The sequence below is a fragment of the Rosa rugosa genome, chromosome 2, assembly GCF_958449725.1.
Source record: "Rosa rugosa chromosome 2, drRosRugo1.1, whole genome shotgun sequence".
NCBI classification, from domain to species: Eukaryota; Viridiplantae; Streptophyta; class Magnoliopsida; order Rosales; family Rosaceae; genus Rosa; species Rosa rugosa.
Genome location: NC_084821.1, coordinates 58752884 through 58780225, shown reverse-complemented (window position 1 = coordinate 58780225; position 27342 = coordinate 58752884). Strand labels below are relative to the sequence as shown.

General features: G+C 43.1%; 1 protein-coding gene and 1 long non-coding RNA gene across 3 annotated transcripts in view; one reads left to right on the top strand and one right to left on the bottom strand.

The window, feature by feature from the left end:
- The window catches only part of LOC133728843 (DNA polymerase eta), a 106085-nt gene that overhangs the window by 24607 nt on the left and 54136 nt on the right, over positions 1-27342 (top strand). The gene's annotated exons all lie outside the window — the stretch shown is intronic.
- Positions 6894-7302, bottom strand: LOC133731504 (uncharacterized). Its single transcript, XR_009856693.1, has 3 exons — positions 7257-7302; positions 7090-7176; positions 6894-7014 (listed from the first exon to the last, which is right to left on the bottom strand). It is a non-coding gene; the product is annotated as an uncharacterized LOC133731504 (long non-coding RNA).

Below are 27342 nucleotides of genomic sequence, written 5' to 3'. Positions count from 1 at the left end.
CCCACCGGGTGTGCCAAAATGTTTGTGAATGTTTTGAAGCCCTGTGGTTGAATGTGCTTCAAGAGAAAAGACTTCTGATGTGGTCCCACCGGGTGTGCCAAAATGTTTGTGAATGTTTTGAAGCCCGGTGGTTGAATGTGCTTCAAGAGAAAACACTTCTGATGTGGTCCCACCGGGTGTGCCAAAATGTTTGGCTCCAATTTTGCTGCAGCTGGTCAACAGTCTCTTTTCTTGCGCGGGCGTGCCAGCACCGTTCGGGTGCGGTCGTCGGGGATGTCCCTTGACCTGACTTCTTTTCAAGCAATTGTAGACGAGGAAAGCACCAACCTCGTCGTGGGATTCTTTGTGCCTCGTGGTGAGGACTTTTGCTGAGCTTCTTGAAAATCACCAAATCGATACTCGATGTAGCTCCAAAGTCATGTGGCAGGTCCCAACAGTTCACGGACATTTTTTTCCACCAATCAGCATAATCATCGTCGACATCGTTGAGGGGGTACAGCGCTCTGACCCAAGGGGGAATCACTATCAAAGTAAACTGACTCTGAAAGGGGGCAGACCCAGGTGGGGATAATCTCCGCCAAGAGGTGTAGTAATTGGCAGAATCAACCAGAGGCCAGGGTACCAACTGGGCCAACCCAAATTGGCGAGCAAAATGGTTAGGGGCATAGAGCTCATAACTTACGCGTTCAGTGGCAAGACGAATATCCAAGCAGGAGATGGCGCGACGAAAGGTTAGGAAGGCTCTTTCGCTATGATCCCGTCCACTGGGCAGAAAGCCATCATCAAGGGGAGGAGGGAATCGCCTAGAAATGACCATTTTTGGGTCCGGCATCTCTCCCAACAAGTACAAGTAAATAAAACACTCGGAGTAGGGTGGAGCTCGATACCTTACGTTGCGGCAAAGCCAGTTCCCCAAAAGGGAATCAACTGGAGGTTCCTTTGGAATATCACCGCGACGGAAGAGAGGGAAATAAATCTGCAGCCAAAAGGCAAGGATCCAGAAGGGGCCACTAATTTCGGTATCAAATGGGCGCATTACGGCTCTATAAAGGGAGCGATATAACGCACCCAATACAGGTTGCCCAAGGCCAACGCAAATACCATTGTAAAGAGCAGTGGGACAAGGTTAGAAATTTTTCTTTTTCTCTTGAATACATTCAACCACCGGGCTTCAAAACAAACATTTTGGCACGCCCAGTGGGACAAGGTTAGAATTTCTTTTTTTCTCTTGAAGACATTCAACCACCGGGCTTCAAAACAAACATTTTGGCACGCCCAGTGGGACTATATCAGAGTCTTTTTGTGTTCACCATCATTGGGATGCCAGAGGAAAATCTTTACCAAAAGAAATTCCTGAAGTCATGGCGACGATAGAAGGCTATGTGCCCATTCCCATTCCGGAGAATGCGAGCATAGAGGAGCAACTTGCTATCTTTCAACAGAACACTGCTTCGTATTATGCGAATTTGAAAAATGTCCTGGTGGCGCAGCAGAAGAGGATGGATGAACTTTTCCAATCAGCCCAACAAGATTCGTGGCAGACTTGGGAGCAGCTGGCCGACGTGACCCAACCAGCCCAAGAAAACCACCAGCAGTCGATGAATGTCGTCGCGACCCAGCACAAACAGACCTCATCGGAGTTCGTGACCTTGTGCAAAGAAGGTTCCAGCTTGGCTACTCAAGTCAGTTCGCATCAAGACAAATTGGAACATCAAGAAGCTGCTCGCGAAGAGGTCATTTCTGAGACTAACTTGCCTATAGGTGGCAATCAACCTAAGGGTCTCACTGGTGAGTCACAGCCTTACACAGAGGCTGTGCATGGAGAAGGCCAACTTAATTATCAATTAAGTTGTGGCCTACAGAAGCCAATCTGTGGCTTTATTAATCAATTCAACTTGAAGTTCTTCATATATTCTTCAAGGCCAAGCGGTGGCTTAGATATATGTGGAGGGCACATCTACAACCCACGTTGCATGAATGGCCAGAACAATTATTCTAGTGGCCAAGTTGTCCTTCGCAACTGTAAATTTGAGTATCATCAATACAAGTTAACTCTTGTTTATAATTATCCAACAAGTGAAGCTCTTGATGTGGAGAATTCAGACCAGCAAGTGGTCGTCTATAATGGCCAATCTGTGGCTAATCCTGAAGACACCATGTTCTATGACATGGTAGTTGGCAACAAAGCCGATCTTGGAACATCTTCATCGCCAAAAGTGCAATTGAAGATCATGTTTCGCCAACCAACAAAGATACTTGGGGGGTAAGATTACCCCTCTCACGAGCCAAATTCCTCCAAATTCTTCAACGCTAAGTATCTTTGTTCTTTTCCTACAAGCTCTCACAGGAGGGATTTTTACCCTACCAATTTTGATACATCGGAGCTTGGAATGAAGCATAGATGGCCTCCCCCGTGGTCTTCTAGAGGTTAGCGAAACATGGTGATGCTAGCTTCTTTCTTTCTTTGCTTTTAATTTTCTGTTAATTTTTTTGTTTCTAGTTTTCTTTTAATAAATATAAAAAAAAAATATAAAAAAAAAATAATAATAATAATAATAATAATAATCATAACGGAATAATAGTTGAATTTGGTAAGGGTTTGTGAATCATAACGGAATAGGTGAAGTCTCTTTTGTTAATATTGGCCTAAACTCCTTATTGGTGCCTAGTTCAGGTCCCTTAAGGTTAAGGGCGGCTTTTATTAACACTTGTTGAACTGTCTTCACACTTATGACATTTCTCATCTTAGTAAGTATAGCCTATGTGAAATGGTGTCTAGAAAGGGGACAACGTTCATGACAGGTTCTTGAATCCAGAAGTGCGTGCAAATGGGCCTAAACCACTATGTGGGAGTAGCTCATGCCAAAATGGATTCTGCCTCTCTTGTTCGCCCTCCCCCACCTGGCCATTTCAGTAAGGTTGCCCAAAGGATTTGAAAGAAAATTTGTGTCTAGGCGACTATACTTGGGCCGTATGTCTAAACCTTGATTCACATTGTCTTATTGAATTCAACTACTTATAAAAAAAAAAAAAAATAAAAAAAAAAAAAATCCAATAAAAAAAAATATATATATATATATATATAAATAAATAAAAATTAGTGCAATCCATAATTACTGAGGAGTCAAAACACTGAGGGATTAATTTATTAGCCAGTCTCTTCGCATAAGCCTTCGTGGGAAATTCTAGTGTTCCTACACTCGCGAAGCCCATTCATGAAGGCCTGTTTTTGAGGCCCATAATCGTTTCTTCGCTTTGCCTATCAACACTAGGGGGGCAACACTATACAATACTAAGCCGAGTCAGCGGCTCCGGAAATTTTTTTTTCAGCTTTGCCCTCGCAGGAAAGGCTGAGCTCAAGGGAAATGTGAGAGCCACCACCGTGACCGCCACCTCCATCGGAAGTAGTCTTCATGTTACCAAAGATGTCCTCACCATGCATTGGGAACAGAGGAAGGGTTTCAATCTCCATGTTCATAGATTCATAACCACCATAGTTCCCCTTCTGCCCGTTAAAAGCAATCACACCAGCTGAAGAAGCAGAAGCAGATGCAGAAGATTCGAAGTTAATATACTGATCCTCAGGTTTCCAATTGGTACCATTGTCATCACCTACAAGCCCTGATCTTTGCATGGGCACATGAACATCCGAAGTGGACCTCTTCTTCCGCTTCTCCCGAGCTCTTTGGTTCACGAACCAAAAATAGACGTTCTTGAACTCGATCTGGCCGTACCATTTCAGCTGGAGACAGATCCTCTGAATCTGCTCTAAAGTTGGGGACCTAACTCCCTTATTGTAGAAAAGCTCCTTGAGGATTCTTATCTGATCTGTAGTGGGATTCCACCTGTTCCGCCTACAAAGCATGTTAGCACTACTCCCGGCTGCTTTGTTGCTTCCTCCATCCTCGGTTGGTTGCTGGGTTTGTGGTTCCATTGGTGAAGGGTTGAGAGAATGCGAGAATTGAAGAATGGTGATGACAAGTAATTAAGAAAGATTGCTGTTAGAATTATTGGGAAGGACTGAAGATCTGTGAGAGAAGGACTGAAATTGACAGAGAGATGTTCGTAAAAAAGGAAGGGTATTGTTGAGGATCTGAAACTCAAAGGAAGGTGTTTTTTTTGGCGTGAACGTTCCCATCCCCATAATGCACCTATTTATAGGAACAGGGCATGCAAATCTCCACCCTTGGCCGATAGTCTCGGAAAAGCATTTCCACCTGCTGGATGGTTAAAGAGTCAAACCGATGTCAGTAAAGCGTGATTAAAGTTGCCTTAAATCTCGGAAAAGAATGGATTATTGGCACGAGGGAACCGAACGGTTTCCGAGGAGGTAACTGTTCTTTTCACGAGATTATTTTTCATGACTGTTGTTTTTCAACGAGTGATTAGTGCCTTAAATCTCGGAAAAGAAGGAGTTATTGTCGCTAAGAGTTTTGAGTTGGGAGCCAGCAAGTGGATCCAAAAGATACATATGTCCTCAAAAACCTCGCCACGAGGCTCTTTTTGACGCGGAGCATATTTTAAAAGTTCATATTATTTTCAATATACAACTATGGGGGCCTATATTTGGGGCCTTGCGAGACACAATTATTGGCTTCTCACGGATATTTGGATATCAGGATAAGAAAATATTATTGTATTCATAAAGTGGCTTTGCGGCCAAAAGCAATACATTCATTACAAAGCCAAAAATGGCTAGAATACAAAACAAGAATCTTCGGATTATCTTCTAAATCTTTTCTCAAGTGGAAGCAGCTATGGAATCCAACTTCGGGTTGAGCCGCGCCATTATCTCCTGGAGGGGCAGAGAGTGAAGGAGCCAAATATCAGCTTGAGTCTCTGCACCCCCTCTAGCCTTGGTAACCACCATTAGCTGGACGTGAAGTACAGGAACAGCCATTCTGTAGCTTGAACCCATTCCTTCAAAGAGTCCATCCCTTCTCATCCCTCCAAGATTCTATCAAGAAGAGAAAGGGGGAAAAGGAGGTGAGAACCAAAGCCCCTTCCATCTGGAGGGCACAACACGGGCCAGGTCCAGAAGAAAGGAAACAGAGGAGGAAAGATGAACCTCAGAGTGGTCGTCCTCCCTCTCCCCGTTTCGCTCCGCGTATGGGATTTTCTCAAAAAATGATCTTACATGACCGGAGATCCCACACTTGGAGCCCCCTCGTGTTTCTAAACCAATCTGAAGCCTGGCATTGTTGTTACAGACTCCCAGAAGGACGAAACAAGGGTTTGCCTAAGATTACGCCATGAGGCCTAACCCAGGCTTAAGATTACGCCATAAAGCCTAAAATTTAGAGGCTAAAGGTCATTTCATGAGGGGAAGATTTGTGAAGAAGGAGAAAAAGAAGCAAGGACTGAAAGGCCATTTCTTGAATATTTCAGAAAAATTGTTGTGAGTATTCCCTTCCCGAAATACAACTATTTATAGGGAATTCAGGCAAATCCCCACCCTTGAATGAAGTTCTATTTCAAAACCGATGTCAATAAATCGAGATTAGTGATTCCAAATCTCGGGAAAAAAGGGACTAGCAGCATGTGAGGAGCGGTTTTCGAGGAGGTAACTGTTCTATTCACGAGATTATTTTTTCACGACCGTTGTTTTTCAACGAGTGATTAATGCCTTAAATCTCGGAAAAGAAGGGATTATTGACGTGTAAGGAGACCGAACAGTTTTCGAGGGGGCCTACAGAGATTGGCCCGCAAAGCTCAATTTCAAGCAAAGTTCCTCCACGCGGAGATTCGCCGCAATAGCACTAGCTTCGACCTGAGTGGCCCGTTCTCTGAGATGGGCCAGGTTGCGGCCCATTTCTTCAGAAGCAGCCAGAGGTTCATCGAGTTGGGCTTCTTCTGTAGCAATCGCGTTTTCAACAAAGGCTAAACCGGTATGGAGGTCCTCGATCCGAAGTTTGAAGTCGGACCTTTGGATTTGTAGTTCCCGCAGGCGGTTGGTTCTCTCATTTAAAATACCGCGAGAGATGTCCATTTCTCGAGAGAGGCTATTCAAAGCCTCTCGAGTGTCGTGAGCCTGGGCGTTCGCGGCCGGTTGACGTTGGCGGGCCTCACCAAGTTCATTCAGCAGATCGTCAATGGCACTAAATTGCTGCAGGGTCAATGCCTTCTCCTGGCAAAGATACCTTAGGGCTTCCAAGACTCGCGAGAGGATGTCAGTCTCCAATACCTGAGGACCCAGATGTTCGTGAAGCACCATCTTAGCCTCATCCACAGCAGAAGGAGGAGTTACCTCTAACACCCTCATCAATCTCTCGAATCTGGTAGGAGGCGGCGGAGGCGCCACAGGATCACGAACCACCAATGCAAAAGGGTGGACAACTTCCTCAGTTTCTTCATCTTCAATAGGTTGGTCTGTCCCTTCAGCCGCGGGAGAATCTGGAAACTCAACTCGCGGCTCACCATGGGCAAGTGGAGCAGATTCAAGCACAGGGCCCTCGGCTTCGACGGTTGTCTCATTTATTCGCAAGACTTGGGGGGCACCACCACCGTCAGTATCATTTTTCATCTCTTGGGCGACTGTCCTACCGATAGGACCCTCAGCGTTTGTAGCCACCTCCTCGGTACAAACAGAATCCTGGTTAGATTCAGAAATGTCAGAGAGTGGGGTTGGATCAAAAGGGAAATGGAAAGCATTGGCCAACAGTGGCTTACCTCTCGAGTTGTCGGGTCAATATCTGGTACGTGGTCACCAAGAGGAAGAGGCCTCACTTCATTCACCTCTTGGACCTTTAGTGCCGCGAGAATCTCTGTCGTCATCAGTTCCTCATAAGCGGCAGAATCCTCAGAGTGGCTTTCCACACTTTCATGCTCCGAGGAGTCGTCATCGGAGATCATTATTAGAATGGTAGGACCTTGCAGATGCTCTGTAGATGTGGGAGACGGAAGAGGCGCCACGGGGTTAGTTGATGCTTGAACTAGCGAGAGAGTTGGCTTTTCTGCAGTGGCTGAGGGTCCAGCCTCGCTCAGGCGAGAGGGATTAGTGGTCCTTTGACGGACCTGTCAAAAGATACATAGTGAAGATCCTGCCCAGATTCTAAAATTTAAAAAGGATAAGACGGGGTCGGAGTTTACCAATCGCATTCCCAGAGGTTCGTCATCTTCAAAACTCTCTTCGACGAATTGAGCTCGATCGCGTTTGCAAGCAAAGACAGCAGTGGCCTGTACGAGAAAAGATTCATAACTCAAAACGGGGGGAAGCACCAAATATACAAGTTTGGGATCATTCTTAACTAAATTACCTCAGCGGGATCTTCATCATGCGAAGACTCTCCCTCAGAAGTCTCCTCTGCTATTGCCTTTTGTTTCTCCGCCTGAACAGAGGCTATCCTGCTCCAGGTAGTTTGCTGCAAAACACACTCAGGAATAAGAGCGAGAAAATCAACACAAGAAAAAAGAATGGTGAAGAAAGACAAAAACTTACTGTTGGCCTAGGCTCGTGGATTTGTATCCCTGGACGCGATGAGCGAGAAGGTAGAATAGGTCGGGGGGGTTGTGCTGCAGGGTTGGAGAAGCGCTCAAGAATCTTGCGGTCCTCCGGACCAGGACTACTCATGCCACGAAAGATCAGGACGAAGAGTTCGTCATGTGGCAGGTCCCAACAGTTCACGGACATTTTTTTCCACCAATCAGCATAATCATCGTCGACATCGTTGAGGGGGTACAGCGCTCTGACCCAAGGGGGAATCACTATCAAAGTAAACTGACTCTAAAAGGGGGCAGACCCAGGTGGGGATAATCTCCGCCAAGAGGTGTAGTAATTGGCAGAATCAACCAGAGGCCAGGGTACCAACTGGGCCAACCCAAATTGGCGAGCAAAATGGTTAGGGGCATAGAGCTCATAACTTACGCGTTCAGTGGCAAGACGAATATCCAAGCAGGAGATGGCGCGACGAAAGGTCAGGAAGGCTCTTTCGCTATGATCCCGTCCACTGGGCAGAAAGCCATCATCAAGGGGAGGAGGGAATCGCCTAGAAATGACCATTTTTGGGTCCGGCATCTCTCCCAACAAGTACAAGTAAATAAAACACTCGGAGTAGGGTGGAGCTCGATACCTTACGTTGCGGCAAAGCCAGTTCCCCAAAAGGGAATCAACTGGAGGTTCCTTTGGAATATCACCGCGACGGAAGAGAGGGAAATAAATCTGCAGCCAAAAGGCAAGGATCCAGAAGGGGCCACTAATTTCGGTATCAAATGGGCGCATTACGGCTCTATAAAGGGAGCGATATAACGCACCCAATACAGGTTGCCCAAGGCCAACGCAAATACCACTGTAAAGAGCAGTGGCCAGAGAATTCCAAGGTCCAGTAGGTTTGTTGGAAGAAGTGCAAAAGATAAATTTGCAAAGCCAGAATTCCAGGAATGCGATACCTCCTGTATGGTCACGCCGGGTGCAGTAATATTCGCGCCAGGATGGGTAGGATCTGCTGTGATGCCCTCGACCAGCCATATCCATTCTCAAAGAAAATTGAGTGCCATCAAACTGACCATGCACATAGGGGTCAAAGTCAATGGGCAACCCCGTGATGGTAAGAACATCCAGCAGAGTTATGCTCATCTGCCCAAATCGGAAATCGAATGTATTGCTGGAGGTGTTCCAGAAGCAAAGAGCGGCAGCTAGCGGTGCAGGGCTAGTATTATTGGGAAGACAGAAGCATAGATCGATGGTTTGGGTGATACCCACCGCATCCCATCGGGCCAAATCTCTCGCTCGATTCTCCTGATACCAAATATTTTCCTCGGGAGCGACGGTAGGCCAGTAGCCCACTTTCCTCCTTGGTCCCCAACTGCTAAAATCACCAGGCACCTGCCGAAGAGCCGCTATGGGACGGCGGATGGGAAGCCCATAATAGGCCATAGCATCATCTGGCAAACGATCGCGAGGTGTGGGACCCAGACTCGCTTGACTATCACCGCCACCAAAGCCCATCAGTCGACTTCTCTCCTCTCCGTTCTGACTTCTACATCGAACACTCATGTTAGTTCGCCAGGCGAATGCGGCTTTCTCAGTGATTTCATCTGCCTGATCGATAACGAATGGTTTCTTGGATGCCATTTCTAGGTCGCAAGGAATACTTCTCCAATACGCTTTGATTTATAGCTCAAATATGTTTGGAGATTAATTTATTAGCTGGGCCAGTGAGTGGCCCTAGTTGATAATTAATGAGTCATTATTCCATCTTGAGAATCGCCTCTAAGGCGACAGTGAAGATACTTCTCCAATACGCTTTGATTTTTTGCTCAAATATGTTTGGAGATTAATTTATTAGCTGGGCCAGTGAGTGGCCCTAGTTGATAATTAATGAGTCATTATTCCATCTTGAGAATCGCATCTAAGGCGACAGTGAAGATACTTCTCCAATACGCTTTGATTTATAGCTCAAATATGTTTTGAGATTAATTTATTAGCTGGGCCAGTGAGTGGCCCTAGTTGATAATTAATGAGTCATTATTCCATCTTGAGAATCGCATCTAAGGCGACAGTGAAGATACTTCTCCAATACGCTTTGATTTATAGCTCAAATATGTTTGGAGATTAATTTATTAGCTGGGCCAGTGAGTGGCCCTAGTTGATAATTAATGAGTCATTATTCCATCTTGAGAATCGCATCTAAGGCGACAGTGAAGATATTCCACCTTTTCCTATCACCGCAGGGCCAGCATAGTGGCCTGATGTTTTTTAAAACATGATTAAAACCGATGCGGTTTTAGATGCTAAAGTTGCAGCAAAATATGGTGGTTTCAATTGATCACACGTCTTGATGACGATAGCCATGATCCAATCATCCTCTTTGGCATAAGACTCGCGAAGGATTAAATGAAAGCAAACAGTTTGCTATTTTGCATCTTATTTCGCCAAGTACTATAGGCCTTGATCTAGCCAGGAAAGCGGCTCCAACACCTACATTTGAAAAAATCAACAGAGAGCCAGCAAACAAGGCAGATACTTGTTGCTATACACATGGCGAAGCTACCACCAAGGAAGAGAAGGATCCTCATTCGCGATCAAAAGCAGTCTCCTTCGCATGGGGGGCACGCAAAAGTTTTGATTGCCTACAACCTGCCCAAGTTTCGCTAGATCCATGGGGGGCAATAAAGTTGGCAAAGGAAGCGTCAGTTCATGTCAAAGGCAATTCAATAGTGGCATTCAAGCTTTATGGCCTATTTAGAGGCCTATATGGAAACAGTCAAGCCAATACAAATGGCTTTGGAGCAACAACATTATAAGAGGAGTGCTGATTCAAGACCTCTTTAGTCAAGACGAGGACCTTTGACTTCGAGGTCTGGGGGGCAATGTTTGGACCCAAAATGAACATTTTGGCCTGACAAGGCGTGTCTTGGAGAAATTGAGCCAATGTCAGTGGCTCAAGCTATATATTGTCGACAAGCTCGAAATATATATTTAGAGGCTAAATAAAGCCTACTATGGAAGTATGACAAGTCAACTTTAGCATATTTTCCTACTTCGGCTAGGAAAAAACCGAGCTAGACAAGGAAGGAGGGGTGGCAGACTAACCAAATGAAATCGAAATGTGCTGAAACTTTCCAGATCCATTCTAGACAGCCCAAGGATCATTTCTTATGAAGAGTGCCAGAGATGTTTTTGAGTGGAAGGCCTTCAAACAATCAGTCCAATCTTTTGCAGAAGCAAAACTGGAAAACTGGACCTGTAAGAGGTCCAGCAGCGTTTTCGGCCCAACCACTATACCAAAAATTCTGAAATTTTTCCAGGGTGATCTACACTCATAATGGAACATTTTTTATGAAGAGGTCATAGTGAAATTCGGAATGCTTGTTGGAGAAATAATTGAAGGAATAAAGGGGCAGAAACTGACCTAAAACCAGCTCAATATTCACATGTTCATGTTTCCTACCCACATGAAGAAAGCTAGATGCTTTTCTTCTTTTCCTTGGATATATTTTTCAAGACAATCTCTTTAATAGATCATCATCACTTCCATGTTGTTGCACCTTCATGCCTTGCTTTCATTTCATCATTTCTCTATCTTTTCCATATTTTACAAATCACTTTCATATTCCACTTTCATTATTTTTCTTCCACTCATCATTTCACTCTTCTTTTTCTTCCCTATATAAACACCTTCTCTTCTCATTCTAAAACACACATTCACAACACAACAACAACATCTCTAAGATGATCTAAGTTCTCTCTAGAGCAAACCTCTCTAAGAGCAACTCCTCTCCCTCTCTTTCTCTTTCTCTTAGCGGTGATCACACTCCTAGTCCTAGTCTTCTCAGAAGCCGACCTTCAGTGCCACCAAACCCTCTGTCAACGTGCTTCGGTCCTAGTCTCCTCGGGAGCCGACGGTAGTGCCGCGACCACAACGGTTACAGAACCAGCCAAGCAAGGGTAACGCCCTAGCAACCCAGCCAAGCTAAAGTCACGCTTTAGCAAGATCTCAACATTTCCCGGTGATGTCGCTCTGCTCGATCTACAATATTGAGTATCGATTGTGTTAACAAGAAGCTCAGCAAAAGTCCTCGCCACGAGGCACAAAGAATCCCACGACGAGGTTGGTGCTCTCCTCGTCCACAATCGCTTGAAAAGAAGTCAGGTCAAGGGACATCCCCGACGACCGCACCCGAACGGTGCTGGCACGCCCGCGCAGAAAAGAGACTGTTGACCAGCTGCAGCAAAATTGGAGCCAAACAATATTCTTGGTGACCAGGGGGGAGGAAGCGTTCTGACAAGATCCCCCGAGCACGGATTAGTCTCTGGGCCTAGGAAGCCTTTGAGGACACCGTGTGATTGACAAATCAAAAAAAAAAAAAAACAATCCGAAATTCTAAGATCTCACATCTGCTTGTAATATCATTTTTATTTTTTAAACAATTCAATCAATAAAGGGCATAATAGGAGTTTCAAAAATTTAAGGAGAAATATCACAAATGATCACTGAGTTATGACCCATTTGACACTTAACTCACTGCATTTTCAACAATATCACTTAACTCACTCACTTTTACATTTGTCTTTCACTTAACTCACTGTTGTTAATTCTACCGTTAAAAACCATTAAAATTGAGGGCATATTTGTCTAAACACTAAAAAAATGCATTTCTAACTTTAAAAATTGAGGGTATATTTTTTTAAAATTATATTTAAATTAAAATAAAATCCTTTTTTATTAAAAATTCCAGAAATTTAAAAAAATTGAAAAAAAAAATCTGATAAATTTTGAATTTTTTTAAAGTTAAAAAATGTATTTTTAAGCGTTTTGACAAATATACCCTCAATTTTAACCGCTTCTAACGGTAGAATTAACGGCAGTGAGTTAAGTGATATTGTTGAAAATACAGTGAGTTAAGTGTCGAATGAGTCATAACTCAGTAATTATTTGTGATTTTTTGCCAAAATTTAACCATATTGTTGGGAATGTTGCTTTATATAATAGATATGAACCTACACATACACACACATTATGATTTGTTTATAGATTCTCACCTCAGGAACAAAGGGTTAACCAATATGCGGAGTTCTTCGTGAGATATTTGGGCGTTTAGGGTAGAAATTCAATTAGAACAATGGTAGAGGCAGTCGTATTTGAATCACACCAAATAAAAAGGAAAGAATCCTCAGTTTCCGCAGGTTGGGCATGTCTTCCAAGTGAGCTTTTGGAATTGATACTAGACAAATTGGTACTCATCTGTGACTACATCCAGTTCGGTGCAGTTTGCAAGCATTGGCAATCCGCCGCTAAACAACATAAACAGCAATTAATGGATGAAATTTTGCCACAAACAGCTTCCTATGCTGATGCAGATTACTAGAAACCGCAACAAAAGCAATGCTGCCTTCTTTAGTATCTCGCTGCAGGGAGGTATTCTGAGGCAGTTGAGCTATGTGCCTTATTACAACAAAAAGGGAGTTGAATTATATTCCACCCATGGTTGGTTAGCTTATAATGACAAGTTGGTTCTGACCTTCTTGAACCCTTTTACCGGAGATACTATTAGCCCTCCACCAATCATAGAACCTACAGATGCAGTACAGGATAGATTGGATTCTCCCTATACGCGCATTTATCAGGTTGCGTTGTCGGCTGACCCTTGTTTGAATCCCAATGTTTATGAGGTTCTAGTACAATATAGGCTTTATCCTCAAACCTATCTAGCTCATTTTAATTCAGCAGATGCTACTTGGACTCAAATAGGTGATACATCGTTAGCGTTGAGCGTGTTAAAGTAATAGAGAATGAAGAGGTTCAAGATGAGTGTGATGTGCAGACCAAGTCTAATGTGACCGGTGATGAGTCTGATGTGACTAATGCTAATGTGCCAAAGACTAATATGCCAAAGGCTATGCACAGTGAGGCTATTATGTGCAGTGGTGTATCTGAAGCTTTGTCTACTACTAATGTGCCCTAGGCTGAGCCTAGTGAGGTTAATATCAGTGCTAGTGGGCCTAGTGGGGCTAATGTTTGTGCCTGCTGTGCGTGGAAACCAAGTTATCTCAGCAACAACTCACACTTAAAGCATGACTCTATTCTCCACTTGACTATTTGAATCTCTTGCATGAAGTTTTAATCCTGACCGTAGCATGATGGTCACGTGGCATGATCTGCTTGGGTATCTGGAAGAATCCATTTCAATTTGTTGTAACGGCCTCTACTCCCTTCTAATATAAAATAGCTACTCTTTCTTAGTTAGCAGTCACGTCTCAACCATTTTTGTAAAATTACCAATTATCAATATCACTTGCTTCCTTTTTCTCTGTACTTCTCCTTCTTCCTCAGATTAGTTTGTGGTTCTCTGTTATTGTTACTTTGTCCTTAAGCCTTTTACGATCATGACCATGAATTTTAGCAGAGCGTTCTTGATGCACTTTATTATAAAGGCCAGTTTGTTGCTCTTACCGTGTTAGATGATAAATTTCCCTCTATGTATGTCAGCGGCATAACAACTACCTACCAGAAGTCTGCTTTAGGTACAGCTAGGAAATATATTGTGGAATCGTCCGCGGGAGACTTATTGTTGGTTAGGATAAAAGGATTTGAGTCTGATGAGAAGAGCATACAAGTTTACAAGTTGTCGCGTGCTAATAGGGGTAGACCCAAATGGGTAGAGATTGAGAGTATCGGAACTGATGTTTTGTTTTTGGGTGGTGGAGAACCTATTTGCGTATCGGCTTTCGAGTTTCCGGAATGTCATCCAAATTCCATATACTTCACGGATGGAGTCTTCTACTTAGAAAACAGAAGAATGGAAAGGCATAACTGCATGAATAAACACAAGGAACAGACACTATTATGTTTGCCCCCTATTGTGTGAAGATGGTCTCAATCAATCTCCTATCTCACTTCTTGGATATTAGAGCATCTCCAACGGTGGTGTCAAAATCCACCGTGGAGCTCCAACGGATACAGAAGACAGATTCCATCCTCTTCAACCCATCCTTCAAATCCACCGTGGATGACAGTTTCGGGTTTCATCTGTCAAATTTGACAGCCTCAGGTCATCTGTCATTTTAATTTTTTATTGTTTCTCCCCTTCTCCTCTATCGGTTCTCCTCACTTCGTGCTACCCAGATTAGTCATTCATGATCCTTCGTCTTTCTGTTTCTTCCTACAATACCCAAATCTTCATACCCAAACCTTCAAGAATCATTGATATCAAACCAAAAATTAAATTTTCATTCAGATTTGGGGAAAAAGAGAGGAAGACAGTTAGAAGAAGACGAATCATTGATATCAAACCAAGAGTTAAATTTGCATTCAGACTTGTGGTTGCTTGGATCTGTTCAAATCTTTTGATATGGTTGCTTGGATATGCCCAGAAAAGCCAGAAGAAGACGAAGAGAAACAGGAGAAGAAGATGGAGAGAAAAAAAGCAATAGTGCAGCAGACGAAGAGAAACAGAGGAGAAAGAGGGGAGAGAGAAAGCAATAGTGCAGTAGTATTTTAATAATAATAAAATATTTGTTAATTTTAACTAATGGATTGGAGTGTAAAATTGTCAAAATTGACCATTCCTAATCAGCTGTCAAATTCAAATTTACCTCAAAATTTTTGACCTCTCCATTGGAGATGGTCTTAGAATTCTTAATCAACAGCCATATTCTCTCTCACCTGTACTGCCCTAGGTCAACGCTGGTGCTGGTTTGATGAATGGAGATGTACACCAGAGATGCCTTAGAGCATCTCCAATGGTATAGTCAATTGAAGTGTGTCAAAATTGAATTTGAAGGATGATGTGGCAATGTTATTTTTGTTCAACTTTTTCTCCAATAGATATGTCAAATAATATCAATATTTTATTTCTTTTTAAAATTATTTTATCTACAAATAATTAACCTTCTTTTATCTCTTTTTTCTCTTATCCTCCTTCTGGTTCTTCATCTCCTTCTTAATTCCTTAATTATCCTCTCCTTCTGGATTTTGTTTTTGGTTCTTTGACGAGAAACATCATCAGATGCCTAAATTGAATCCTTAATTTATAAATAATTTCTCCTTCTCAACTCTCCATTTGGTTTTTTACCAGAAACATCAATGCCCATTCCAAGAACAAGTCCAACAACCCATGACAAATTAAATCCTCCATATTCCAGCTCTTCATCTTCTTCCGCTTCTTTTTCAGTCAACACAATAAGCTTTATCTCACCAATACCTGTTTGGACCCAAAATGAACATTTTGGCCTGACAAGGCACGTCTTGGAGAAATTGAGCAAATATCAGTGGCTCAAGCTATATATTGTCGACAAGCTCGAAATATATATTTAGAGGCTAAATAAAGCCTACTATGGAAGTATGACAAGTCAACTTTAGCATATTTTCCTACTTCGGCTAGAAAAAACCGAGCTAGACAAGGAAGGAGGGGTGGCAGACTGACCAAATGAACTTGAAATGAGCTGAAACTCTGCAGATCCATTCTAGACAGCCCAAGGATCATTTCTTATGAAGAGTGCCAGAGCTTTTTTTGAGTGGAAGGCCTTCAAACAATCAGCCCAATTTTCTACAGAAGCAAAACTGGAAAACTGGACCTGTAAGAGGTCCAGCAGCATTTTCGGCCCAACCACATGGAATAAAAATCTGAAAATTTACCAGGGTGATCTACACTCATAGTGGAACATTTTTTATGAAGAAGTCGAAAGCTCATTCTGAAGTCTTGTTGGAGAAATAATTGAAGGAATAAAGGGGCAGAAACTGACCTAAAACCAGCTCAATATTCACATGTTCATGTTTCCTACCCACATGAAGAAAGCTAGATGCTTTTCTTCTTTTCCTAGGATATATTTTTCAAGACAATCTCTTTAATAGGTCATCATCACTTCCATGTTGTTGCACCTTCATGCCTTGCTTTCATTTCATCATTTCTCTATCTTTTCCATATTTTACAAATAACTTTCATATTCCACTTTCATTATTTTTCTTCCACTCATCATTTCACTCTTCTTTTTCTTCCCTATATAAACACATTCTCTTCTCATTCTAAAACACACATTCACATTCAACAACAACATCTCTAAGATGATCTAAGTTCTCTCTAGAGCAAACCTCTCTAAGAGCAACTCCTCTCATTCTCTTTCTCTTACCGGTGATCACACTCCTAGTACTAGTCTTCTCAGAAGCCGACTTTCAGTGCCACCAAACCCTCTGTCAACGTGCTTCGGTCCTAGTCTCCTCGGGAGCCGACGGTAGTGCCGCGACCACAACGGTTACAGAACCAGCCAAGCAAGGGTAACGCCCTAGCAACCCAGCCAAGCTAAAGTCACGCTTTAGCAAGTTCTCTCTACTTCCCGGTGGTTCTCGCTCTGCTCGATCTACAACATCGAGTATCGATTTGGTGACGCAAGAAGATTACCAAAAGTCCTCACCACGAGGCACAAAGAATCCCACGACGAGGTTGGTGCTCTCCTCGTCCACAATTGCTTGAAAGAAGTCAGGTCAAGGGACACCCCCGACGACCGCACCCGAACGGTGCTGGCACGCCCGCGCAGAAAAGAGACTGTTGACCAGCTGCAGCAAAATTGGAGCCAAACAATACCAACAACCCATCACCAAGGTAAGAATCTTCTCTATCGATTTATTCTTGTCTGATGGTCGGGGCTTGATCTGATTTAGTCCAATTGGTGAGCTTTTCTTTCTAAATCCATGAATTTCTGGGCAGCTGCAATAGCTGCGTTTTGGTCTGGGTTCTAGTAGAAAGAAAGAGAGTGAAGAGGAAGAACAGAAGGAGAAAGGGGCGCTTCGGTCTGGAAGAAAGAGACTGAAGAGAAGAAGAGAGGGAGAGAGGGAAAACAATAAAAAAGCAAAATGACAGTTTCTTTGCCTCTGTCAAATTTGACAGACCAAGTCCATAGGTCATTTACACGTAGGATAAGACAAATGGGTTGGAGTAATTTGGTATGTCTTTTATTACCAGTAGAGACCTCCACGTGGTTTTGACATATCCATTGGAGATGGTCTTAGGCGTCAAGACTTATCAAGTCTGTTGCTTCGATTTAGGGATTGTATAGGAGTAAGGTTTTATTTTTCTGCATTCTCTTTTTTGAGATTTAGTTTTGGTATTCCTTTTTAGATTTTAGTCATTTTGAATAATGAGCATGTAATGTAATATGTGGGGTCTTCGAGTCCCTCAAACTTGATCTTGTACGGTCGTATAATCTTTTGGTCACATGAATATATTATCTTATTTCCTATATAAAAAATAATAATAACAGGAATAGAAAATTAATTACAGAATTTAACTCCCAATATAGTAACAGCCTAGTCCGCATAGCAAGGTGGGTACAACATTTTTCATAATTAGAGATGTCACGCCCCGAATTTTGAATAACCAATTCAAATCCGAAACATGAATAAACAATTAATACAAATAACGTTCTGAATTTTTTTCTCACAAACAAACACACCACTCGCCACTCAACACAAAAACTCGAAAACCTCGAGTTAATTATTACAATTCACTCTTACAAAGTAAAATTGCAAAGCTCTAAATGAGCATAACAAACCTCACAATATAATGCTGTAATTCACATAACACAACTCTAAGCAGCCCGATCACCGTCCTGGTTCTCCTGACCTGTAGGATTTCCCGCTACACAATTTGAATAGTGTACCGGGAGTTGCAACAACACAAAACCCGGTAAGCTTTTTACAGCCAGTATGAGTAAACAAGAAAGAACTGTTGATTTTAAATTACAATTCTTATAACTCAACAACACAACCAACAATCTCAACATCCACGACGCAAACGTCAAACCCATTCAATATCACCACTTTGGTCCTATCTCACAACACTATCACCACTTGGGTCCCATCCCATAACACGTTAGAGCTCTAACTGCCTCGTTACCTCTGACACCTTGGCCTAGGGTCAAGCAACGGCAAAAATACTTCGGTTAACACTATAACCGTCGCGCTTTGGACATCCCCGTCCTCAGCACCATATACTTCGGTTAATAATAAACCGTCGCGCTTTGGACATCCCCGTCCTCAGCACACAACTTCGGTTAATAATAAACCGTCGCACCTTGGACATCCCCGTCCTCAGTACACAACTTCGGTTAATAATAAACCGTCGCACCTTGGACATCCCCGTCCTCAGTACACAAACACTCCGGTTATCCTTAACCGTCGAACTTCGGACACCTCGTCCTCAGAATCCTACTTTCTCCAACTCTATACATCCTCCAATGTAAATCTTGAATATTAACAAGAACTCATCAATCATGTTCATCACATAAAAATATGGTAAGTCACATGTCAATTCATAATAATTTAATCATCCCAATTCCACACTCTTCAATGTCACACCATTCACATATAATCACGTAAATATATATATACGTAATTATCCGCTCAGGGATAATCACTAATACCAACTATAGTTCACATGCAATAAAACTGAGAAATTCATTTGTATAGTAAAAATCATTTTACTTACCCATGGACCGTAGTTGATCAAGTCCATATGATTTTAAAACAAATATTTATTCCATAAATATTTTCACGCAATTACGACAAAATAAGGTAATTAAATTTATTCGGTTCGTAATATGAACCACGTGAGGTTTACTCACCTCGATAATCCCGCTGCGTCTTCAATTCAGCTCAAAATACGATCCACAATCGTCCACCAACTCAAACCGTCAATAACCTAATCCAATAATGATCTTAACTTAGCCAACAACTCATAAATGTAATTAAACGACGATCCAACGGTCAGATCTGAATATAATGATGATCCAACGGTCGGATTCAAATTAAACGATGATCCAACGGTCGGATCTGAATTTAATGATGATCCAACGGTCGGATCCTCACGGATCGCCCTTAGGATCATCCTCCAAAATTATCACGAAGATCCAACGGTCAGATCTTCCTGAATCGCCCTTACTAACATCTCCACAAAATTATATGAAAATCCGACGGTCGGATTCTCACGAATCGCCTTCCGAATAACTATTTCTCAATTATACGAAGATCCAACGGTCGGATCTTCGCCCGTGACCTCACAAAGTCATCGGGACAGTCATACGATCAACATACTAAAATTTGAAGTAAAACCGATGGTCTGATCTTCACAGATCGTAAACCGAAGATAAAACGTAAAAACCGTAAATAGTAACGTAAAAACGTAAATCCACTATTTATCAACTTTTTCTAACATGACCATGTTATATATCAAAACGCTCGTAAGGATGCGTAGATCATCACCTAGATAATAAAAACTCAAAATATGGTCGAATACGCCGCCACAAGCGGCGGTCAGTGGGCGGTCAACGGCGGTCAACGCGGCGGTCAACCACCTCCGATGCAAAAGTCGTCAACTACAAACTTGTTCAAAATGACGAGTTGATCCACTTTCATAACTAGCATGAAGTCTGAAAACGAAAGGAAGTGGTCGGAAATTACCTAGAACAGTCGAGGTGGCCGGAAAATTTCCAGAATCCGGCGAAATTTGCAGAATCCGGCAAGGCTTGATTTCGACGTCAAAACTTCAATTTCAGGCTTCGATTCCTTCTAGAGAGTTGTTAAGAAACTCAAGACGAACGCATTGGTTCAAGAATCACAGAAAAATATGGTCTGTAGCTCGAGATATACCGATCGAAAGCTTCGGTGGTCGGAAAATTTGCAGAATTTTGCAGAATCCGGCGAGGGCTCCGATCGACGTAAAAACTTCAATTTCAGGCCTCGATGCCTTCTGGAAAGTTGTTCAGATCCTCACTCTGAGTTCACCAGTTCAAGAAACACTCAAAACAACATCCTGTAGCGCGAGATATGTCGATCGAAGCTTTGGTTTTCGATTTGATCGGGTCTGGCTTCCAGCCGCCACCACGAGTAGCGCCGCCGTGCAAGGCCACTTCTGGGAGCTTCAGGACGTTGAGGTGAGCTTGTGGATGGAGTTTGGTGAGGAGTGGTGAATGGTAACTTGAGATATCAAGCTTGAAATCAAAACGGGGGTAAACCGGCCTCGTGCTCCACCGCCGTGTACGGCCCACGAGACGGCGAAAGGCTGTTACCGGCAGCTGCGAAAGGAAGAGGCGAAGCTGTGGAACGTGGTCTGGGTCGATTCGAAGGCCTGTGGAGCGAGAACAAGCTTGGAGAAGGAATGCTCTGTTTTGGTTGCTGGTTTCGGCAGAGAGGGAGAGAGTGAGATATTTTTCTTTCTTTTCTTCTGGAGCTGGTACACCACCATCTATCAACATGTAGAGTAAAATACAACTAGTGTCGCACTACCTCTCTTAATGCTTGAAACACAAAGAGCACACCTCAATTTTTTTAAACAAAGTATTTGCCACTATAAATTTGTGATAAAACCAGAAAATTCAATAACTAGTAAGTGGAAGATGAGGTTATTACAATCTACCCCCCTTAAAGGAATTTCGTCCCGAAATTCAAGTACTCAACTCCCCAAAGAGCTGTGGATACTTCACTCTCATGTCAGACTCTAACTCCCATGATGCATCGCCCTCGTCATGATGACTCCACAGCACCTTCACAAGATTAACCTCTTTCCTACGAAGCTTCTTCGTAGACCTATCTAAGATACGAACAGGTTCAACCACAAAGGTTACATCCGTGTTTACCTCAATCGTACCATGATCAATTACATGGGACTCATCTCGGACGTACTTCCTGAGCATAGACACATGAAAGACATTGTGTACACCAGACATGCTAACTGGTAAGGCAAGACGATATGCCACTTTCCCAACCCTTTCTAGAATCTCAAAGGGTCCAACATACCTTGGTGCGAGTTTTCCCTTCTTGCCAAATCTCATTACGCCTTTCATAGGTGAGACCTTCAAGAACACGTAATCACCCGTCTTGAACTCAACTAGTCTTCTCTTTAAGTCTGCATAACTCTTCTGTCTACTTTGTGCTATTTGGATCCTATCCCGAATAGTAGTGATCTTCTCTGTAGTCTCCAGAACAAGTGCAGGACCAAAGAGTCCCTTCTCCCCTACTTCTGTCCAACAGATAGGAGTTCTACATGGCCTACCATAAAGAGCCTCATACGGGGCCATGCCGATGCTGGCGTGATAACTGTTGTTGTAGGCAAACTCTATCAATGGTAGGTGATCCGCCCAACTTCCCTTAAAGTCCATCACACAAGCTCTAAGCATATCCTCCATCACCTGATTCACTCTCTCAGTTTGCCCATCTGTCTGTGGATGAAATGCGGTGCTCATAGCTAAAGCTGTGCCCAATGCCTTATGGAATCTACGCCAAAATTCTGAAGTGAAACGAGCATCCCGATCAGAAACAATTGTAACAGGCACACCATGCAGCCTTACTATCTCATTCACGTACAACTTACACAACGCATCCCCTGAGTAAGTTTTTGCCACAGGAAGGAAGTGTGCAGACTTCGTCAATCGGTCCACAATCACCCAAATTGAGTCATAACCTTGCCTGGACCTAGGCAATCCAGTCACAAAGTCCATGGAGATATCTTCCCATTTCCACACCGGAATCGGTAATGGTTGTAGCATCCCTGCAGGCCTCTGATGTTCTGCCTTCACTCGCTGACATGTAAGACACTTCGACACATGTTCCGCCACATCCCTCTTCATTCCATACCACCAAAATTGTCTTCGTAGGTCCATATACATTTTAGTACCACCTGGATGTATCGTGTATCGAGATCTATGAGCTTCCCGCATGACCTCCTCCTTGAGGTTATCAACACTTGGAACATACAATCTTCCTCGAAATCTCAACCCCCCATCTGCTCTAGTAGCCCACTCAGAAGGGCCCTCCACATCAGGATTAGCAGTCATCTCTGCAATCCTCGCCTGGGCAAACTCATCAAGTGTCTGCCCCTGAATGATCCTGGAAATCAAGGTAGACTGTAAGGTCATACTACCGAGAAAGATTTCATGTCCACCTCTTGTGGGCATAAGATCAAATTCGGATGCAGCTTCCAACATGAGCCACTCCTGTACCATAAGCGATGCCATGATTACTCGGGGCTTCCTACTCAAAGCATCTGCCACTACATTGGCCTTTCCAGGATGATACTCCAAAGTGAAATCATAGTCTTTGATGAGCTCCATCCATCTCCTCTGCCTCATGTTCAACTCCTTTTGGGAGAATAGATATTTCAGACTCTTATGATCTGAAAAGAGTTCAAACTTCTCACCATACAGATAGTGTCTCCAAATTTTCAAGGCAAACACCACTGCAGCTAGCTCTAGATCATGAGTGGGGTAATTCCGCTCATGAACCTTCAGTTGTCTAGAGCCATAAGCAACAACACAACCATTCTGCATCAACACACACCCCAAACCCTGATGAGATGCATCACTGTAGATAACTAAACCACCTCTGCTAGTAGGAATAGTCAACACTGGTGCCGTAGTCAACCGGGTTTTCAGCTCGTTGAAAGCCTTCTCACACTCATCCGTCCATACAAACTGAGTGTCCTTCCGTGTCAACTTAGTCAAAGCTGAAGCGATACTAGAAAACCCCTCAATGAAGCGCCTGTAGTAACCTGCTAATCCGAGGAAGCTACGGATCTCTGTAACAGTAGTGGGGCGACTCCAACTCATCACCGCTTCAACCTTCGAAGGGTCCACAGAAACTCCATCCTTCGAAACTACGTGACCAAGGAACTTGACTTCCTTCTGCCAAAAATCGCACTTCTCGAGTTTGGCAAACAATTTCTTTTCTCTTAATGTCTGTAGTATAATTCGCAAATGCTTCTCATGGTCACCAGACGACTTTGAATAAATCAAAATGTCGTCCACGAAAACTACTACAAACTGGTCCAAGTAGGGACTGAACGTGCGGTTCATCAAGTCCATGAATGCTGCTGGTGCATTAGTTAGACCAAAAGGCATGACAAGGAACTCATAATGTCCATACCTAGTTCTGAACGCCGTCTTTGGAATATCCTCATCCTTCACCCTTAACTGGTGATATCCAGATCTCAAGTCAATCTTTGAGAACACAGTAGCCTCTCTAAGCTGATCGAACAAGTCATCAATCCTAGGTAAAGGATACCTGTTCTTGATGGTCACCTTGTTCAGCTGCCGATAATCCACACATAATCGAAGTGAATTATCCTTTTTCTTCACAAACAACACTGGTGCACCCCAAGGAGATACACTAGCCTGTATGAACCCTTGAGTCAGTAATCCATCAATCTGAACCTTCAACTCCTGAAGTTCAGCTGGAGCCATCCGATAGGGTGCTTTCGATACAGGGGCAGTACCTGGTATCACATCAATGGAGAAGTCCATTACCCTTTTTGGAGGTAACCCTGGTATCTCCTTAAACACATCAGCATATTCTGAAACTACAGGAATCCCTGTAATCTCAGAAATACTACTCCCTGACTCAATATGAGCCAAAATCCCTGCCCTCATGGCAACGTCGGACCTCAGACAACGGTAATGAAACACCGGTTGTCCAGGAATACGGAAGGATACAATCATCCTAAAGCAATCAATCAATGCATGGTTCGGGCTCAACCAATCCATACCCAAAATCACATCATATGTGTGATCCGGAATCACAATCAATGATGCAGAGAACTCTCTACCACCTATCCCAATAGGGCAATCATCACAAAACATATCCAGCTCAAGAGACACACCCAGAGGTGATGTAACACATAATGATCTAGTAAGAGGCATGACAATCAATCCCAACACATCCACTACTGAACTAGATATGAAAGAGTGGGAGGCTCCCGTATCAAACAATACTCTAGCAAGATAGTTATAAACAGATAAAGTACCTTCCACCCCAGTGCCTCTCTGACCGATTGCAAAGACTCTAGCTGGTACTGGAGGTAAGAGCCTTTGCTGATTACCCTGTCCTCCAACACGGGGTCGAGTACAGTCCTTGGCAAGGTGTCCAGTCTGTCCGCAACGAAAGCATCCCTTAGCCCTGGGTTTAGTGCAAGCCCTAGAGAGATGACCCAACTCATCGCAGTTATAACATCTCACAGGCGCTGCAGCTGCAACTTGTCTGACAGGTACGGCCCGAATAGGAGGAAGAGGAGCTGCTGCTACTCTAGCTGGGGCCTGATGGTGGAACTGAGTCTTTTGTCTCTTCCAGTATCCACCCCTAAAGTCTCTGGATCCACTGTTACCTGCCACTGCCTTTCCCTTTCCCTGAAAATCCCTCTCAGCTGTTTCCTTCTCCTTATGAATCAAGTTCTGTTGCTCAATGATCAGAGCCTTTGCTAGAATTTCCTTCATGACCTTCAGTTCCAAAATGGCCACATCACGCTCAATGGAAGCATTCAACCCCCGCTGAAACTTCTTGGCCAAATCCTCAGCATCCATTGATTTCACAAACCTATATAGTCTAGAGAACTCTGCCTCATACTCTGTCACCGTCATCTTCCCTTGTGTTAGTGAGAGGAACTCCCGTTCCAATTTTTCTCTCACTGAAGCTGGAAAGTACTTCTCTCGGAATAGTCTCACAAAACCATCCCAAGTCAGGGTGGTCACATCAATGGTCTTTTGCATACAATTCCACCACACCCTAGCCTCACCCTTTAGCATGAAAGTGGCTAACTTCCTCTTTTCAATCTCATTACAGTCCATCATCTCGAAATAATTCTCCATATCCTCGACCCATTGATCAGCCACCATGTAATCCATGCTTCCATGAAACTTGGCTGCTCCCAGATGATTAATGTCTCTAGCCAATCTCAACAGACGACCAGGGTCAGCCATTTCACCCATGGGCGGAGTAGGTTGTACACCGATAGAAGACTCTACATCATCATCATAAAGCTCCTCTATGGGACGGAACCTGTCCCTATCACCAGTTCTACCTTCTCTTACACCCCCACCACGACGTCTAGGCCCACCCCTCGGAATTTCCATTACCTAGGAAGCATAGTATGTTTGGTTAATACATGTATAACACTCAACATAGTATAAGTCAATACTAGTCCATATTAACCAAGTCGATACTACAAGAAAAGTATTCACGTTCCTAAGACTACTTAGCGGCCTAAACGACTCCTAACACTCACACATACCCAATGACTTAGCCAATACCGAAGAGCACACGATGGGGATCCGCTGCAGACGGGCCATCACTCGGAAAGTATTGACACATCACCAAATATGCACCTTACGCTCTGATACCAAACTGTCACGCCCCGAATTTTGAATAACCAATTCAAATCCGAAACATGAATAAACAATTAATACAAATAACGTTCTGAATTTTTTTCTCACAAACAAACACACCACTCGCCACTCAACACAAAAACTCGAAAACCTCGAGTTAATTATTACAATTCACTCTTACAAAGTAAAATTGCAAAGCTCTAAATGAGCATAACAAACCTCACAATATAATGCTGTAATTCACATAACACAACTCTAAGCAGCCCGATCACCGTCCTGGTTCTCCTGACCTGTAGGATTTCCCGCTACACAATTTGAATAGTGTACCGGGAGTTGCAACAACACAAAACCCGGTAAGCTTTTTACAGCCAGTATGAGTAAACAAGAAAGAACTGTTGATTTTAAATTACAATTCTTATAACTCAACAACACAACCAACAATCTCAACATCCACGACGCAAACGTCAAACCCATTCAATATCACCACTTTGGTCCTATCTCACAACACTATCACCACTTGGGTCCCATCCCATAACACGTTAGAGCTCTAACTGCCTCGTTACCTCTGACACCTTGGCCTAGGGTCAAGCAACGGCAAAAATACTTCGGTTAACACTATAACCGTCGCGCTTTGGACATCCCCGTCCTCAGCACCATATACTTCGGTTAATAATAAACCGTCGCGCTTTGGACATCCCCGTCCTCAGCACACAACTTCGGTTAATAATAAACCGTCGCACCTTGGACATCCCCGTCCTCAGTACACAACTTCGGTTAATAATAAACCGTCGCACCTTGGACATCCCCGTCCTCAGTACACAAACACTCCGGTTATCCTTAACCGTCGAACTTCGGACACCTCGTCCTCAGAATCCTACTTTCTCCAACTCTATACATCCTCCAATGTAAATCTTGAATATTAACAAGAACTCATCAATCATGTTCATCACATAAAAATATGGTAAGTCACATGTCAATTCATAATAATTTAATCATCCCAATTCCACACTCTTCAATGTCACACCATTCACATATAATCACGTAAATATATATATACGTAATTATCCGCTCAGGGATAATCACTAATACCAACTATAGTTCACATGCAATAAAACTGAGAAATTCATTTGTATAGTAAAAATCATTTTACTTACCCATGGACCGTAGTTGATCAAGTCCATATGATTTTAAAACAAATATTTATTCCATAAATATTTTCACGCAATTACGACAAAATAAGGTAATTAAATTTATTCGGTTCGTAATATGAACCACGTGAGGTTTACTCACCTCGATAATCCCGCTGCGTCTTCAATTCAGCTCAAAATACGATCCACAATCGTCCACCAACTCAAACCGTCAATAACCTAATCCAATAATGATCTTAACTTAGCCAACAACTCATAAATGTAATTAAACGACGATCCAACGGTCAGATCTGAATATAATGATGATCCAACGGTCGGATTCAAATTAAACGATGATCCAACGGTCGGATCTGAATTTAATGATGATCCAACGGTCGGATCCTCACGGATCGCCCTTAGGATCATCCTCCAAAATTATCACGAAGATCCAACGGTCAGATCTTCCTGAATCGCCCTTACTAACATCTCCACAAAATTATATGAAAATCCGACGGTCGGATTCTCACGAATCGCCTTCCGAATAACTATTTCTCAATTATACGAAGATCCAACGGTCGGATCTTCGCCCGTGACCTCACAAAGTCATCGGGACAGTCATACGATCAACATACT